The 13,520-nt window shown below is 41.1% G+C and overlaps 1 protein-coding gene across 1 annotated transcript in view; it reads left to right on the forward strand.

The window, feature by feature from the left end:
• Positions 1-293: 293 nt before the first annotated feature.
• The window catches only part of HAS2 (hyaluronan synthase 2), a 42,070-nt gene continuing 28,843 nt past the window's right edge, over positions 294-13,520 (forward strand). The window contains exon 1 of the mRNA XM_072603185.1: positions 294-936. The gene's annotated coding sequence lies outside the window, so the exon portion shown is untranslated. The remainder of the gene's footprint in view (positions 937-13,520) is intronic.

Here is a 13,520-nt window from a genome sequence, read left to right on the forward strand (position 1 = left end):
GTGGTGCTAACATGTGCGCTTGCATTTGTCTGCAAACCTTTGCAATTAAATTGAATGAATTCATTGGAGTTTGAACTGGTCCCAAAATTAAGTGACTTTGAATGTGCAGCGCTCTCTCTCTCTCTCTCTCTCTCTCTCTCTCTCTCTCTCTCTCTCTCTCTCTCTCTCTCTCTCTCTCTCTCTCTCTCTCTCTCCCTCTCTCTCTCTCCTTCTCTCCTCCCTCTCCTTCCTCTTTTCCTTCTTCCCTTCTCTTTCTTCCCTCCCCTCCCTCTTCCCCACCCGCCCTCCCCCAACACACCTCCCTACTCCACTCCCCTCACCCCCACCCCCATCCTCCGCCCTATTAAAACAACCAGCAAGTCTCACTTGTTAAAAGACCCCCCTCAAGTTGGAGAAGGCAGAAAGGCAATAGCAGGAAAGAAAAAGTCAAGACGTCTGGAAAAAATTACCCAGTCCCTACTCTGAGAAGCTCATTGAACTAGGGACTTGAACTGGCCGGCATCAGCCAAAGAAGACTTTCTCCTGATGCTGCACATCTTGGGACGACTTCTGCTGACTCTTCATGAGAGCAGCTTTTGAAACTGAAAGGATACTTTCTCCTATACAGAGCTGGGAGCAGGAGGGGGGAAAATTAGTAATTTATTTTAAGGGCACAAGCAATACACGTCGAGAGTTTGAGACCCGACGCTGAATTTAAATAATAAGTACAGAAAATAATAATTACAATATCCACTAAAAGTGGGAAGAACAGTGCATCTTAGGGTTTCTACAGAACCCCTCTTTTTAATGTTATTTTTTATTTTTTTAATTTTTTTGGCCGGCCGTCTCAAATTCATCTGATCTCTTATTACCTCAATTTTGGGAACTGCTCACTACCAACCCACTGGGACCACACAGCAGGCTGAAGAAGACCTTTATGACCAAAAACTGAACAAGGTAAGTTATTTATGGTGGTATTTCAGTGCATAGGACGAGTCTGAAATAAAAGAGATAGGCGGGAGATGTGTAAGTCTAGAAATATCTGTATGCTTGTATTTATTTTATAAAGCCTTAAGACAATGCTGGACCTTGAAAGTTTGTAATCAAAAGAAAATTGTAGGTAACTTTTTTTTAAAGTGCATTTTAGGTTAAGCTAATCAGTTTTTTCACCCCCACCCCATCAGAGCCCCCTTAGATAAATCCCCTTTTAATGGAGGCGCAGGTACCTAGCTTAGGAGGGAGGGGGAGAGAGAGAGAGAGAGAGAGAGAGAGAGAGAGAGAGAGAGAGAGAGAGAGAGAGAGAGAGAGAGAGAGAGAGAGAGAGAGAGAGAGAGAGAGAGAGGAAGAGAGAGAGAGAACCGCTTGTCTCAGGATGGAGTTTCCTATCTTTGTCTCTTGGGAGCTGGGAAATGGCTTGCAGTTTAGGAAAGCAAAACTCCCAGTCAGAGCTGCAGTTGACAGCCCCATTCCCTTCCCCACTGCTCCAGTCCTCCCGTGTATCCTTAGTATCTTTCCTCTGTCACTAGTTCTCCGCTTGCTGCGATCGCCTTTCCCCTTAGCGGAATGTAAAGGGTTAAGCGATCCTGGTCCTCAGCTCGGGGGAGAAGGGATCCCGGCGAGGGAGGGAGGGCCCTAGTGCCACCTCGTATGTTCGCGGCAAAGCGCGACCCGGCGGGGGCGCAGCCCCTCCCACTCTCCTTCCCCTAGCCTCCCTCCTCTTCCTACCCCCAGATCCAACCGCGGGGACTCAGCAACTTTCTTTGGGAGCATCTGTTCTTTCTGCTAATGCACATCTGGCCAAGCACCCTTAGAGGGGAAAGGAGGAGGTGGCGGGACCAACGCCTCTCCGTTAACTGGGTCCGCTCTTGGAACATGCCCCTCTGCCCGGAGAGCAAGCCTTGCTTCGGGAGCACTGAAGGGCTAGGCTGGGAGAGCAGCTTCCAGGGGAGCCCACCTTCTTACACTTCGTGTACCAGTCGGGGCTGGCTCTCAGCTCCTCCGCGGCTTGGGGCTGCGGGGATTGTTGGGGTCGGGATTTGGGGCGAAGCAGACAGCGGGGGGAGGCGGGGGGAGCCAGGGCCGGAGACTGAGAAGGGGCTTATCCACACCTTAGCCCGGACTCGTCACGCTGTTCCCGCCCAGCATCAGTCGGAGGAGAGCGCTCTCCAAAAGGCGTCCCTGGAAGCGGGAGGGCGGGTCTGAAAAGTGGGCTGGGTGAGCCTGGGAGAGACTGTGGTGGAGCCCAGGAACCACCCCGAGGGGAAGCCGCGCTGAAAGGATAATTAAGGCTTGAGAGAGCTGGGGGCCGTGACTGGGTGGAGAGGGGAAATGAGGGGAGGGCCTACAAGGGGCCGCTCAGGTTACACTACCCAGGCTGCCCGACTACCCCCACCTCAAACGCCTGGGCTGGGCAAATCGGTGCCAGCCGGGCCAGGGAAAGTGCAAGGGCAGCAGCCGGAGCCGGAGGCTGAGCAGCATTCTGCGCTCTCCCACCAGCCGCGGAGCAAGAGTGAGGCTCGCTCCCGCACATCCCCACATCCCCTACCCTACCAAACCCACGTGGCAGGGCAGGGAATGCCTCTGACGTCACATCAGGGGGCAGACGTGACGCAATAGATCGGAAGGATCCTGATTGGGTCAGAGGGGCTTTCCCAAACTTGATGGCTGAGTGCGGAGAGTTGCGTCTCCAAAAGGGGAAGAGACTTCGTCCTGAGAGGCTAGAGAAGGAGGAGGTTCTTTATTTGAAATGCAATTAGGTTTCTTTTAGGGAATGAAGATCCTAGCTTCAGGGAAAATAGCTTCCAATTTCCATTGGCCATTTCCAGACTGTGTGTCTCAGATTTCACAGAGCCCTAAAGCCATGTAGAGTGACTTTGAAGGGATTAGATTGAGATTTTCAAATGACACTTCTAAGGTTAAAGCACTCTAGGTTCTTGGCAAACTCACACCAAGTGTCAGTTACAGATACCATCTTTCAAAGTCAGTTCAGCCAACTGTAATGCAGACTAAAGGTGGAAGGGTTGCGGGGGGAGAAGGCTGTATATGATTTTTATATTATTTAAATTTTATTTCAAATTTTGCACTAAAGAATCAGTCAAATAATTTCTTATTTTTGAAACTTTCCTGGTTTAAATATTCTCAGGTCAGTTTCATGTCTTTTTTTTTTTTGACCACAGTCTCCTCAAGAGACTGACAAGATTACACAGACAGAAGTTCTGGGTTTCAAAAACTGTTACCTATTCCTGCAAAATAACCTTTGACTCAATGCAGGCTTACCTAGTTGTTTTCCTTTGATATATGAAGATATGTATATACATTATAAACACATAAATATATGGATTATGTACATTATTTAAAATAAGTTAGTATTAAGGAGTACACAAAAAATTAGTGGTGGAGTATATCTCTAATGGTAGCAGTAGGAGAGTCCTTGATGTGAAAATCCTTCCTTTAAGTCAGTGGAAAAGATTCCCAGTCAAAGAATCCAAGTTCTAATCTTAACTCAGTGTTGTCTCTACCTCTCATTAGCTGGGTGACCTTAGAAAAGGGATTCTATTTCTCTAATCATATATAGTCTCCTTTCTCTGTGTAATGAAGGGATTGGAATGGATGTCCCAAGGTCCCTTCCAGCTTATGAAATACTTTATCTTAGGGTGATACATTGTGGTAGCTTTCACAAAAACGAACTATGATTTGAACTACGACATCATCCTAGGAATAAAGTTGACTTTTATTTGTATCTCTCCATAAGGTTTGCAAAGTGTTTTATATCTATTATTTCATTTTATCCTTAGAACAGTCAAGTGAGGTATGTAATATGGATATTACATAGAGTGATGGACCTGGAATCAAGAAGACTCATCTTTTGGAGTTCAAATCTGGCCTCAGACACACTTATTGGCTGTAGGACAAGTCACTTAAGACTGTTTGTCTCAGTTTTCTCATCTGTAAATGAGCTGGAGAAGGAAATGACAAAACCATTTCAGTATCTTTGCCGAGAAAACACCAAATGTGGTTACAGAAAGTCGGACATGACTGAAAGCAACTGAATAGCAACAAATGATTATCCATCACCCATCAGTGAAAAGAGAGCTGCGTAGGAGACATAGGGTCGTAGATTTAGAGTCAGAAGTTAATTTAGTCTGATTACTTAAAAGCAAATTAGTCCAACCTCATTTTACAGATTAGGAAACTCAGACCCAGAGAGGCTGTGACTTGCTGTAGGTTACATAGGTAATAAGCTACAGAAGCAGGATGTGGACCTAGATCCTTTTAGGATCGTAGACCCATAGATTGGCAGTCAGCAGGGATTTCAGAGGCTACTTAGTCAGGCCCCCACCCTATTCCATTTCATAGGTGGCATTGTGAATGATGAGAGGCAAAATTAGAATTCAGTTCCTCCGATTTCAGAGCCAATACTCCTTCTATTCCGTTTATACCACAGAGTTTTCCCTCATCAGAGGAGCTGGATCCAAATCCTTGCTCTGCAATCTAGGTGTCCTGAGTTCTAATTCCATCTTAGTTACTTATTAGCTGTGTGGTCCTGGGCAAGTCACTTAATTTCACTCAACTTCCCTTTTTTATTTTTCCTCATCTGTAAAATGGAGATAATAATCACACTTACTTTGCAGAGTTGTTCTAAGGATCAAAAAGAGATAATAGATAATAGCTAACACTTATTCAGTGCTTACCGTGTGCCAGGTACTTTACAATCATTAAGCCTCTTACTCTATCCACTGTACTACCTAGCCAACCCATTGTAAACTTGAAAGTGCTATCTAGTTATTAGTTATCTCTGTGACCATGGCAATTTATAGTAAAATTAATAATGATGATAAGAATGATAATAGTAGCTAATATTTACATACATAGCACTTTAAGTTTTGAAAAGTATTTTGTAAATATTTAATTTTATCCTCACAGCAACCCTGAGAAGTAGGTACTATTATTATTTCCATTTTACAGATGGTATATCTGATAGACTGAGGCAGAGGTTAAGTGTGTTTCACAGAGTCACACAGCTGAGATAGGATTTGAATTCAAGTCTTCCTTCTTCTAGGTCCGGTGTAGCACCTAGCTGCAATTCTCCATAAACCTCAGGGTTTTTTTGTTGGGTTTTTTTTTCCTGTGCAAAATGAGAAGGTTGGATCAGATGATTTATGGGAACCCTTCCAACTCGAAGTATATAATCTTCATTTAAAAGATGAGGAAACTGAAGCAAAGAGAGGTTAAGTGACTTGCCCAGGGTAACACAACTAATAAATGTCAAAGATGTTGACAATGAGATTTGAACTAAGGTCTTCCTGGCTGTGTGTCTAACACCAGAACCATTGTATGCTATTGCCTCTGACTCCAAACTGCAAAGATTTAATGAAACACCGACACAGGAGCAAATTTATATATAAGTACCAGCAAAGCAAAAATTGGGTTCACTTAATAAACAGCCAGTTGCCAAAATACCAAAATACTGAAATCTTATTTATAATGTTAAAGGTCAAGGTTCCCTCTGAAAATTCCCAAATAAAAGAGAGAAAACATTAGGCAATAAGGTGACTGAGGTCTCATCAGATATTTTCTGGCCAAGTGACTACAGCCTAAAGAGAGGAGCCAATTTTCAAATTGCATCAGTATATATTTCCACAGCCCGTTTCCTTCTTGGCCAAAGTTTGCAGAGGAATCCCCTGAACTAGCAGTAAAAGTAGTGTAGTAGTCATAGCAGCAGCAGCAGCAGGAGTAGAAGTAGCTGTAGTATACCTGCATTTACATAAAACTTTAAGGTTTATAAGTAAGCCACATCCCTTCACAACAATCCTTTGGAATAGGTAGTACAAACATGATTATTAATATTTTATGGATTGAAAAAATTGGAAAAATCATGATCTGACCAAGGTTACAAAGAGCTCTTCCTGCCTTTCCTCAGGACTTTATCCAGACCTGACCCTACTTGACTGACCTCCTATCTCAACCACTTACCTTTCTAAGCATCAGATTCCCTATTTATAAAATCAGGATAATAATGCCTACAGTACCTTCCTCATAGGGTTGTTTTGATGTTCAAATGAGGTCATGTATGTGAAATACTTTGCAAATTTGAACATATGGGTGTGTATATATATATATATATATATATATATATAGCCATACACATACATGTTTATGTGTCCATGTGTGTTTCTGCAAGACTATAAGAGCAAACATTAATGTGATAGCAGTATGAGCTGTGAGTTTTTATATGTACATATGTATTTGTACATATATGTATGCATAATATATAGTAATTTATATGTTCGGAGAAAGACAGAGACACAGAGAGAGACACACACAAAGAAAGAAAGAAACAGTGTGGGGGGAGGGAGACAGAGAGAGAGAGCTGGCTTGAAGTAGGAAAGATCTGAGTTCAATTCCCCACTCTGACATGTGGCAAGTCACTTAAAACCTCAAAGCCAGTAGGTAACTCTAAGACTGCAAGTAACAGTACAGGCATCAGTCTGCATTGTTAGAAAGTTCCTCAATAGGAGCTTCTGGTACTGAAGAAATCAAATCATAGGTCCAATAAAAAAAAGGAGGATGTATGAATGTACACACACACACACACACACACACACACACATATACACATAATGTATATTTATGTATGGGTGTGAAACATGGGCAGCTAGGTCGTACAGTAGATAGAGTACTGGACCTGGAGTCAAGAAGACTCATCTTCCAGCCCTCAAATTTGACTTCAGACACTTAGTAGCTGTGTGACCCTGGGCAAGTCACTTAACCCTGTTTGCCTCAGTTTCTTCATCTGTAAAATAAGGAAATGGAAAGCCACTCTAGTATCTTTGCCAAAATGGGGTCACAAAGAGTCCCATGTTACTGGACAATTGTGTTAAAGTGCCCACATTTTGAAAACTGTCCATCCACCCTCCCCCTTTAGGATTTATGTAAGGAGGCATGTAGTGCAGTTTCTTTCTTCCTTTCTTTTGTAACCACAAATTGCCCCACTATTCTGAAGCAATCATACTATATTCTGCTGTCCTATACTCAAAGAAGTCTTAACTAAATATAGACTCTAGGTAACTTGCAGGTAACTCTGAAATTCTTATCCTTTACTCAATGCTGGCTTCAGCAGCCACAAGATGTCTCAATTTGGGTGCTTAAGAAAAGCCTAGATATAACGGGCATCCTGCTTACTCAGAAGCTCTGCCTTATCTTCCTCTGATGCTTTGATACCTTGGACAGTCCTCCCATTCCATTCAGTCATCTGGGCATACCCCTTGCTGTGTAGCTCAGAGTGGGCATACATGACCACAAATGGCCAAAGCCAGGGAGCTCCAACAGGTATGCAGCAGACAACTCTTTGACTGGACCACTGTGAGGACCACTTCGATATGGCTTAGTTCTTCCTTCTTGCCAAACCTGCACTACACACATACAACTCAATTACCTTTGCCTCAGGATGTTCTTCTGTAGTTAAATCAAGAAAGCAAGTTCTTCTTGAGTCCCCATCATGTGCCCTACACCCAGCAAGCCATGAGAGAGGTACAAAGTAAGTATGCTCACTTCCTGACCACTTTCCTGGAGAGGCAAAATTCAGAATGCATAAAGAAATTAGATAATTGAAATCTTCATTTGTGTGGTGCTGAAATAAGGGCAAGAGCAGTTGGGCCTCTGGAAGAGAACAGTGTATGTCTGGAGTAGAACTAGAGAATGAAAGAATTTTAGAAATAGAAGGAACTTTAGTAAGATCTGGCTTCTTGAGGGATTTGAACTGGACTTAGAAGGATTAACTAGGACTTGGAAAAGAACAGGGGGAAAGGGAAGGCATTCCAGGCAGGGGGAAAATATGTCATTGATGTTGGGGAGAGAATTCCTGAATCAAGTAAGAAGTTGGACAGGATGGCTTCTGAGATCCTTCCCATCTTTCTAAGATTTTGTACTTATCTGAGATTGGCTTGGGCTTGGAGAGTGTTGGGAGATAAAGCTAAATCAGTACAGTAGAATCAGATTCTGGAGGAACTTCAAAGAGAGAACATTCATTCTTTGTTTGCAGAGGTTAGGGACTATGTGTGTGGTTCATGGCATATGCTGTCAAGCTAGGTTGACATGCTGGTTAATTTTGCTGAATTAATTTTTTCTTCTTTGTTATAAGGGATGTCTTTCTGAGTAGAAGAGATAAACATATTTAGAAATGCAGGTGTCGTGAAAGCAAAAGAAAAACTGTGTTTTAAAAGATAGATGTAGGATTTTTAAAACTTGCTATATAGGCAATAGAAAACTTTTTGATAAAAGATTCATGGAAAAGAGTGGGATGGTGGCAATGGAATAAGAATGATCAATTCCATCAGTCTGTCAGTATTTATTAAGCTGTGTCAAGTACTGTGCTAGGAACTTGGGATTTGAATATGAAAAAAAAAAAGAAAGACAATTTCTACCCTGAAGGAATTTAAAGTCTAATGGAGGAAGACAAAGGAAGCTGAAAATTGGGAGTTTGGGGGGGGGGGGAGGTACTCCATGAGGGAAGGGATACTAGTGGTAAAGTCAGTCAGAAAAGTTCCACAGCAGTCCAGCCAGGTGAGAAATTAGGAATAACATGATACCAGTTAGTCATGATGCTGAGTCTTCAAGGGAGTACAAAGTGAATTGTTAAAAGATAGGCTAGAGTCAGGAAAGCAATCATGGATGTTGTGACTGGTGATGAGGTCCTGAATTCAGATGAAAGCCATGGAGATAGAGATTAGAGAGTAAACCTGAAATCCTGATGTACAGACTATCAAGAAAAAAGAGGGAGTTTGTTAAAAGGGCAGAGGTGTTGGTATCATGCAAGGGCACTGAACTCGGGAATTAGAAGAATCTGGGTTCAAGTTCTGAATTTCCAAATTATAAGCTGTATACAGATTTGGGCAAGTCACTTATCCTTTCTGAGTCTCAACTTCCCTGGCTATAAAATGGGGATAATCATACTTGGAACTAGGAAAGCACTTCCTAATCTGTAAGGTTCTAGCTAAAAGTCACTATTTTAATATTTACTAATAGTTCCCTGAGTCTGAGAGGGACAGTAGAGTTGAATGTTTTCCATCTATGAAGCATATTGAGGGCCCTGCATTTGCATGATAGCCCTCCCTCTGCTCTCAATATTGGGGCAGCTGACCAGTGTTGTCATATTGAATATCAGATTAGAGCCTCACACCAGGGAGCAGTTACATGTAGGTGATGAATGTCTGATTACTCTCCACTCTCCCTCTCAATGATCTGAGACACCTACCCTCAAATATACTAAATTATATTGGTACATATTACATTATTATAGTCATATCATATCATATTATTTTGTATTATATTATGTCATGTTATATCATATCGCATCATATCACATCACACGTCATGTCACATATTATATTACAGCATATCTTATCATATCATGTCATATATCATGTCATATCATATCATATTATTATCCTTCAACTTACCAGGCCAATCAATGAGTTAAGGCAGTGAAATCATTATCAAATGAGATATTTCTGAAGCACTTAGCATAGTGACTGGCACATAGTATGTACTTAATAAATGCTTCTTTCCTTTCCCCTTGCCTTTAAATTGCAAACATGGAAGTATTCTAGTGCATTTGAAAGAATTCTGGATCAGATGACCTGGGTTCAAATCCTACCCCTGCCCTTTATTACCTATGTGACCATAGACAAATCAAGTAACTTCCCTCAGTCTCAGTTTAATCTCTGTATCCTGGGTAGGGGTTCCTTCACAATCAGGAACTATGCTCAGGAGATTATCATTCTTTGAGTTCCTGTAATTCCATCCCACCCCTCTCCTAACAAGTGATTGCTTTGTGTGACCCACTATTTCAGGCAAGCCCAGCCATGCTTTGCTTCACTCAGTACTCCATGGCCTTTTCATGTTCTCATCATGTTCTCTCCTTCCAGTCCAGCAACCACTATCCAAGTAAACCTGACATTGTTCCTAGGTGGACGGATGGATTTGCTCCTCTTTGGCTCCATTCATCCTTCCTGTAACTTCACACAAATGTATTATCTTTCTAGAGTAGAATATAAGCTCCTTTAGGGTATAGACTGTCTGGTTTTAAATTTGCATTCCACTGTGTTTGGTATTTGGCAAGTGCATAATAATCAAGGCAGCTAGGTAATGCAGTGGATAGAGCCCTAGACTTAGAATCAGAAAGACCCAAGTTCAAATTCTGTCTCACACCTTTAGTAGCCATGAGACTCTGGGCAAGTAGATTAATTTCTGCTTTGCCTCAGTTTCTTTATCTATTTCATGTGATCAGTTGTTTTTCAGTCACGTCTGACTCTCTGTGACTCCATTTGGAATTTTCTTGGCAAAGATGCTGGAGTGGTTTGCTATTTCCTTCTCCAGTTCATTTAACAGATGAGACTGAGGCAAAACAGGGTTAAGTGACTTGCCCAGGATTACATAGATCGTAAGCGTCTCAGGCTGGATTTGAACTCAGAAAGAAGAGTTTTCCTGATTCAAGGTCCAGGACTCTATCCACTGCTCTACCTAGTTGCCCTTCCTCATCTATTAAATTGGGCTAATAATGACATCTACCTTGCTGGTTTTGAGAATAAAATGAGATATTTGTAAAAGAAAAAGTTTATCACAGTGCCTAATACATAACTGGTGCTTATTAAATCTAATTTAAATAAATACTTCTTTCTTCCTTCTTATAAAAAGTGAAAAGGTTGGAGTAAATCATCTTCTATCCCTAAATCGATGGTCTATGACACCTGCAAGGGGAAGCTATGCATATATTATCTCTTTTGTATTACTCAACAGACATTATTAACTGGCTATCCTGTCTTGTGCAAACTAGGAATACCAAGTCAAGAAATAATACTAGGGAAAAGTAGGTAGCTCAGTGGATAGAGCACTGCCCCTAGAGTCAGGAAGACCTGAATTCTAATCTGGCCTCAGACACTTGACACTTACTGGCTGTGGGACTCTGGGCAAGTCACTTAACCTACATTGCCTCACCAAATACGTACATGCATGCACACCTAAATACATACACACACACACACACACACACACACACACACACATAGAATCTCTGTCCTCAAAGAGCTTACATCCTATTGGGGAGGGGTAATAGTAGGGTACTACATATATGCAAATAAGTTAAATTAATATATTTGCCTAGTTATCTCATCACCAAACTCCCTAAGGAATTGGGCTCTAACAAGACAAAACAGAAGGTAGATTTGATGGAGAAACAAGGACCAGGAAATGTTGAGAATCAACTCAGCCATTAATTTATCATCATCTTCGTTATCATCATCTCTTTTCATAGAGTTCAGTAGAAATGGTCTAGTTATGTAATCTCAATATCCTTTTCTATTTAATATTTTGTGGACTATTGCACAGATTGATAAAACAATCCCTTTCATAGCTGAAAAAAAGAGTTAGGGTACAGTGTCATTTTCTGTATGTTCACTGAAAAACTCCTTCAGTTAATTTCAAGTAGCAGAAAGTAGCACAGACATGATAGTAACTTATCCTGTTCCCCCATGATTTTGATCTCTCTTCTAGGTCTCTTTATTTTGAAAACTTTTCTTTTTTTGAATCTAGGAGATTATGAATATGGTGATATCTGTGAAAGTGTTCTTAAGTATGTATTATCAATATTATAACTGGGTGATTGATTGTATGTAAAGGTTTTTGGCTGTGAACAGATGGTCTGGTTCCAGTAGAGTTCTGTAGGATATTTTGAGTTCTGTATTTGTAGTATAAAGATTTGTACTTGATTGACTAATCAAATCTATACCCTATGAACCCATGAAAGTATTAAATAAATGGCACCTATTCTTGTAGTATTATGGCTCAGTACTTAGGCTTTGGCTACAGGAGGGATAGATATACTCCTAGTGATTCATCTCGATTCCACACTCATTGATACAGCTCAAGGTAGGGGGGGATAGAATGGGGAGTGTTTAGAGAGACCTTCCTAGTTATGTATGCCTACCAAGTAGCTGGCTAGCTAGGTGGAGCAGTGCATAGAGCACTAAATCTGTATGAATTCAAATCTGACCTCAGACACTTAGTAGCTGTGTGACCTTGAATAAGTCACTGTATCCTATTTGCGTCAGTTTTTTCATCTGTAAAATGAGCTCGAGAAGGAAATGGCAAAGCGCTCCAGTATTTTTGCCAAGAAAACCCTAAATAGGGTCATGAAGAGTCGGACAAAATTGGCGACAACAGAACAACAACTAAGCTGGCTGCTAACCAAAGCCAGAACCCAAAACATGATTCATAAAATTGCAGAATTTTCTAGTAGGAAGAAACCTTAGAGGTCATTTAATTCAAATTCCTACTCCTACTTCATTTATCTATCTGTTATGTATCTGTCATCTATCTATCTGTCTGTCTGTCTCTGTCTGCCTGTCTGTCTCTCTGTCTGCCTGTCTCTCTGTCTGTCTATTTTTTGGTTGAGGAGACAGAGATTCAGAAAGGCCAAAAAAGGAACCGGGAAACTTTGAGACTAATTTGAACCATTCAGTATCATCGTTGTCATTATCATCATCATCATGATGTAAAAATTCTCATCTTTTCATAGAGTTTAATAAAAATGGTCTAGGAATGTTGATATCCTACTATCCTTTTATATTTATTATTTTATGGATAATTGCACAGGTGGATAAAACACCACTTTTTTGTAGCTGAAGAAAACTATTAGGATGTAATTTCATCTTCTGTACATTCATTCAAAACCCTCTCAGTGCATTTCAAGTAGCTTACAGTGACCTGCTCAAAGTCACTAGATTTTTTTAATGACAGAGCAAGAATTAGGATTCAGGTCTCCTGCTTCTCATTCCAATGAGTTGGAAGTTTCTTATTGCATGACATGCAAGAGGAGAGGCAGCAGTTGGTGGTCATCTATAGCAGTCAGGCATCTAAATGTAAGCAGCATTCGTATTTCCTCTATGTTCAATTCCTTTCTCTAAGAAATAGATACCTAATCTTGCCTTGCCCTTTATGAAGCAGGGGCCTGTTCTGTCACAACTGAAAGATCTTCAAGAGAAAATCGCTATTTTCTTTGCCCTCCCCTAGCTCCTAGCCCTCCCATTGTGTCATCATTAGGCATCACATTGTTTTGGTTCCATAGTCCCTCATGGTAATAATGGCTAGTATTTATGTATACTATTTTTACAATACTACTAATAACATTTTATTATATATATTTTGCCTATTTAAGATCTACAAAGTGCCATGTGTTAATATCATTTGGTGTTCACAGAAACCCTTTGGGATAATTGTTATTATTATCTCTTATTTTATAGCTGAGGGAACTTATGTACCTTCCCGCAGTAACAAAGCCATTGAGTGGCTAAGGGAAGATTTGAACTCAGGTTTTCCTGACTCAAGTCCAGCAGTATATCCATGCGTAGCTGCCCATATTTTTTTTTTTTTTTGGCAAGTCAGTTGCAGTTAAGTGATTTGCCCAGGGTCACACAGCTAGTAAGTATTGTACCTGAGGTCACATTTGAACTCAGGTCCTCCTGACTCCAGGGCTAGTGCTCTAT

The sequence above is a fragment of the Notamacropus eugenii genome, chromosome 4, assembly GCF_028372415.1.
Source record: "Notamacropus eugenii isolate mMacEug1 chromosome 4, mMacEug1.pri_v2, whole genome shotgun sequence".
Taxonomy (NCBI): Eukaryota; Metazoa; Chordata; class Mammalia; order Diprotodontia; family Macropodidae; genus Notamacropus; species Notamacropus eugenii.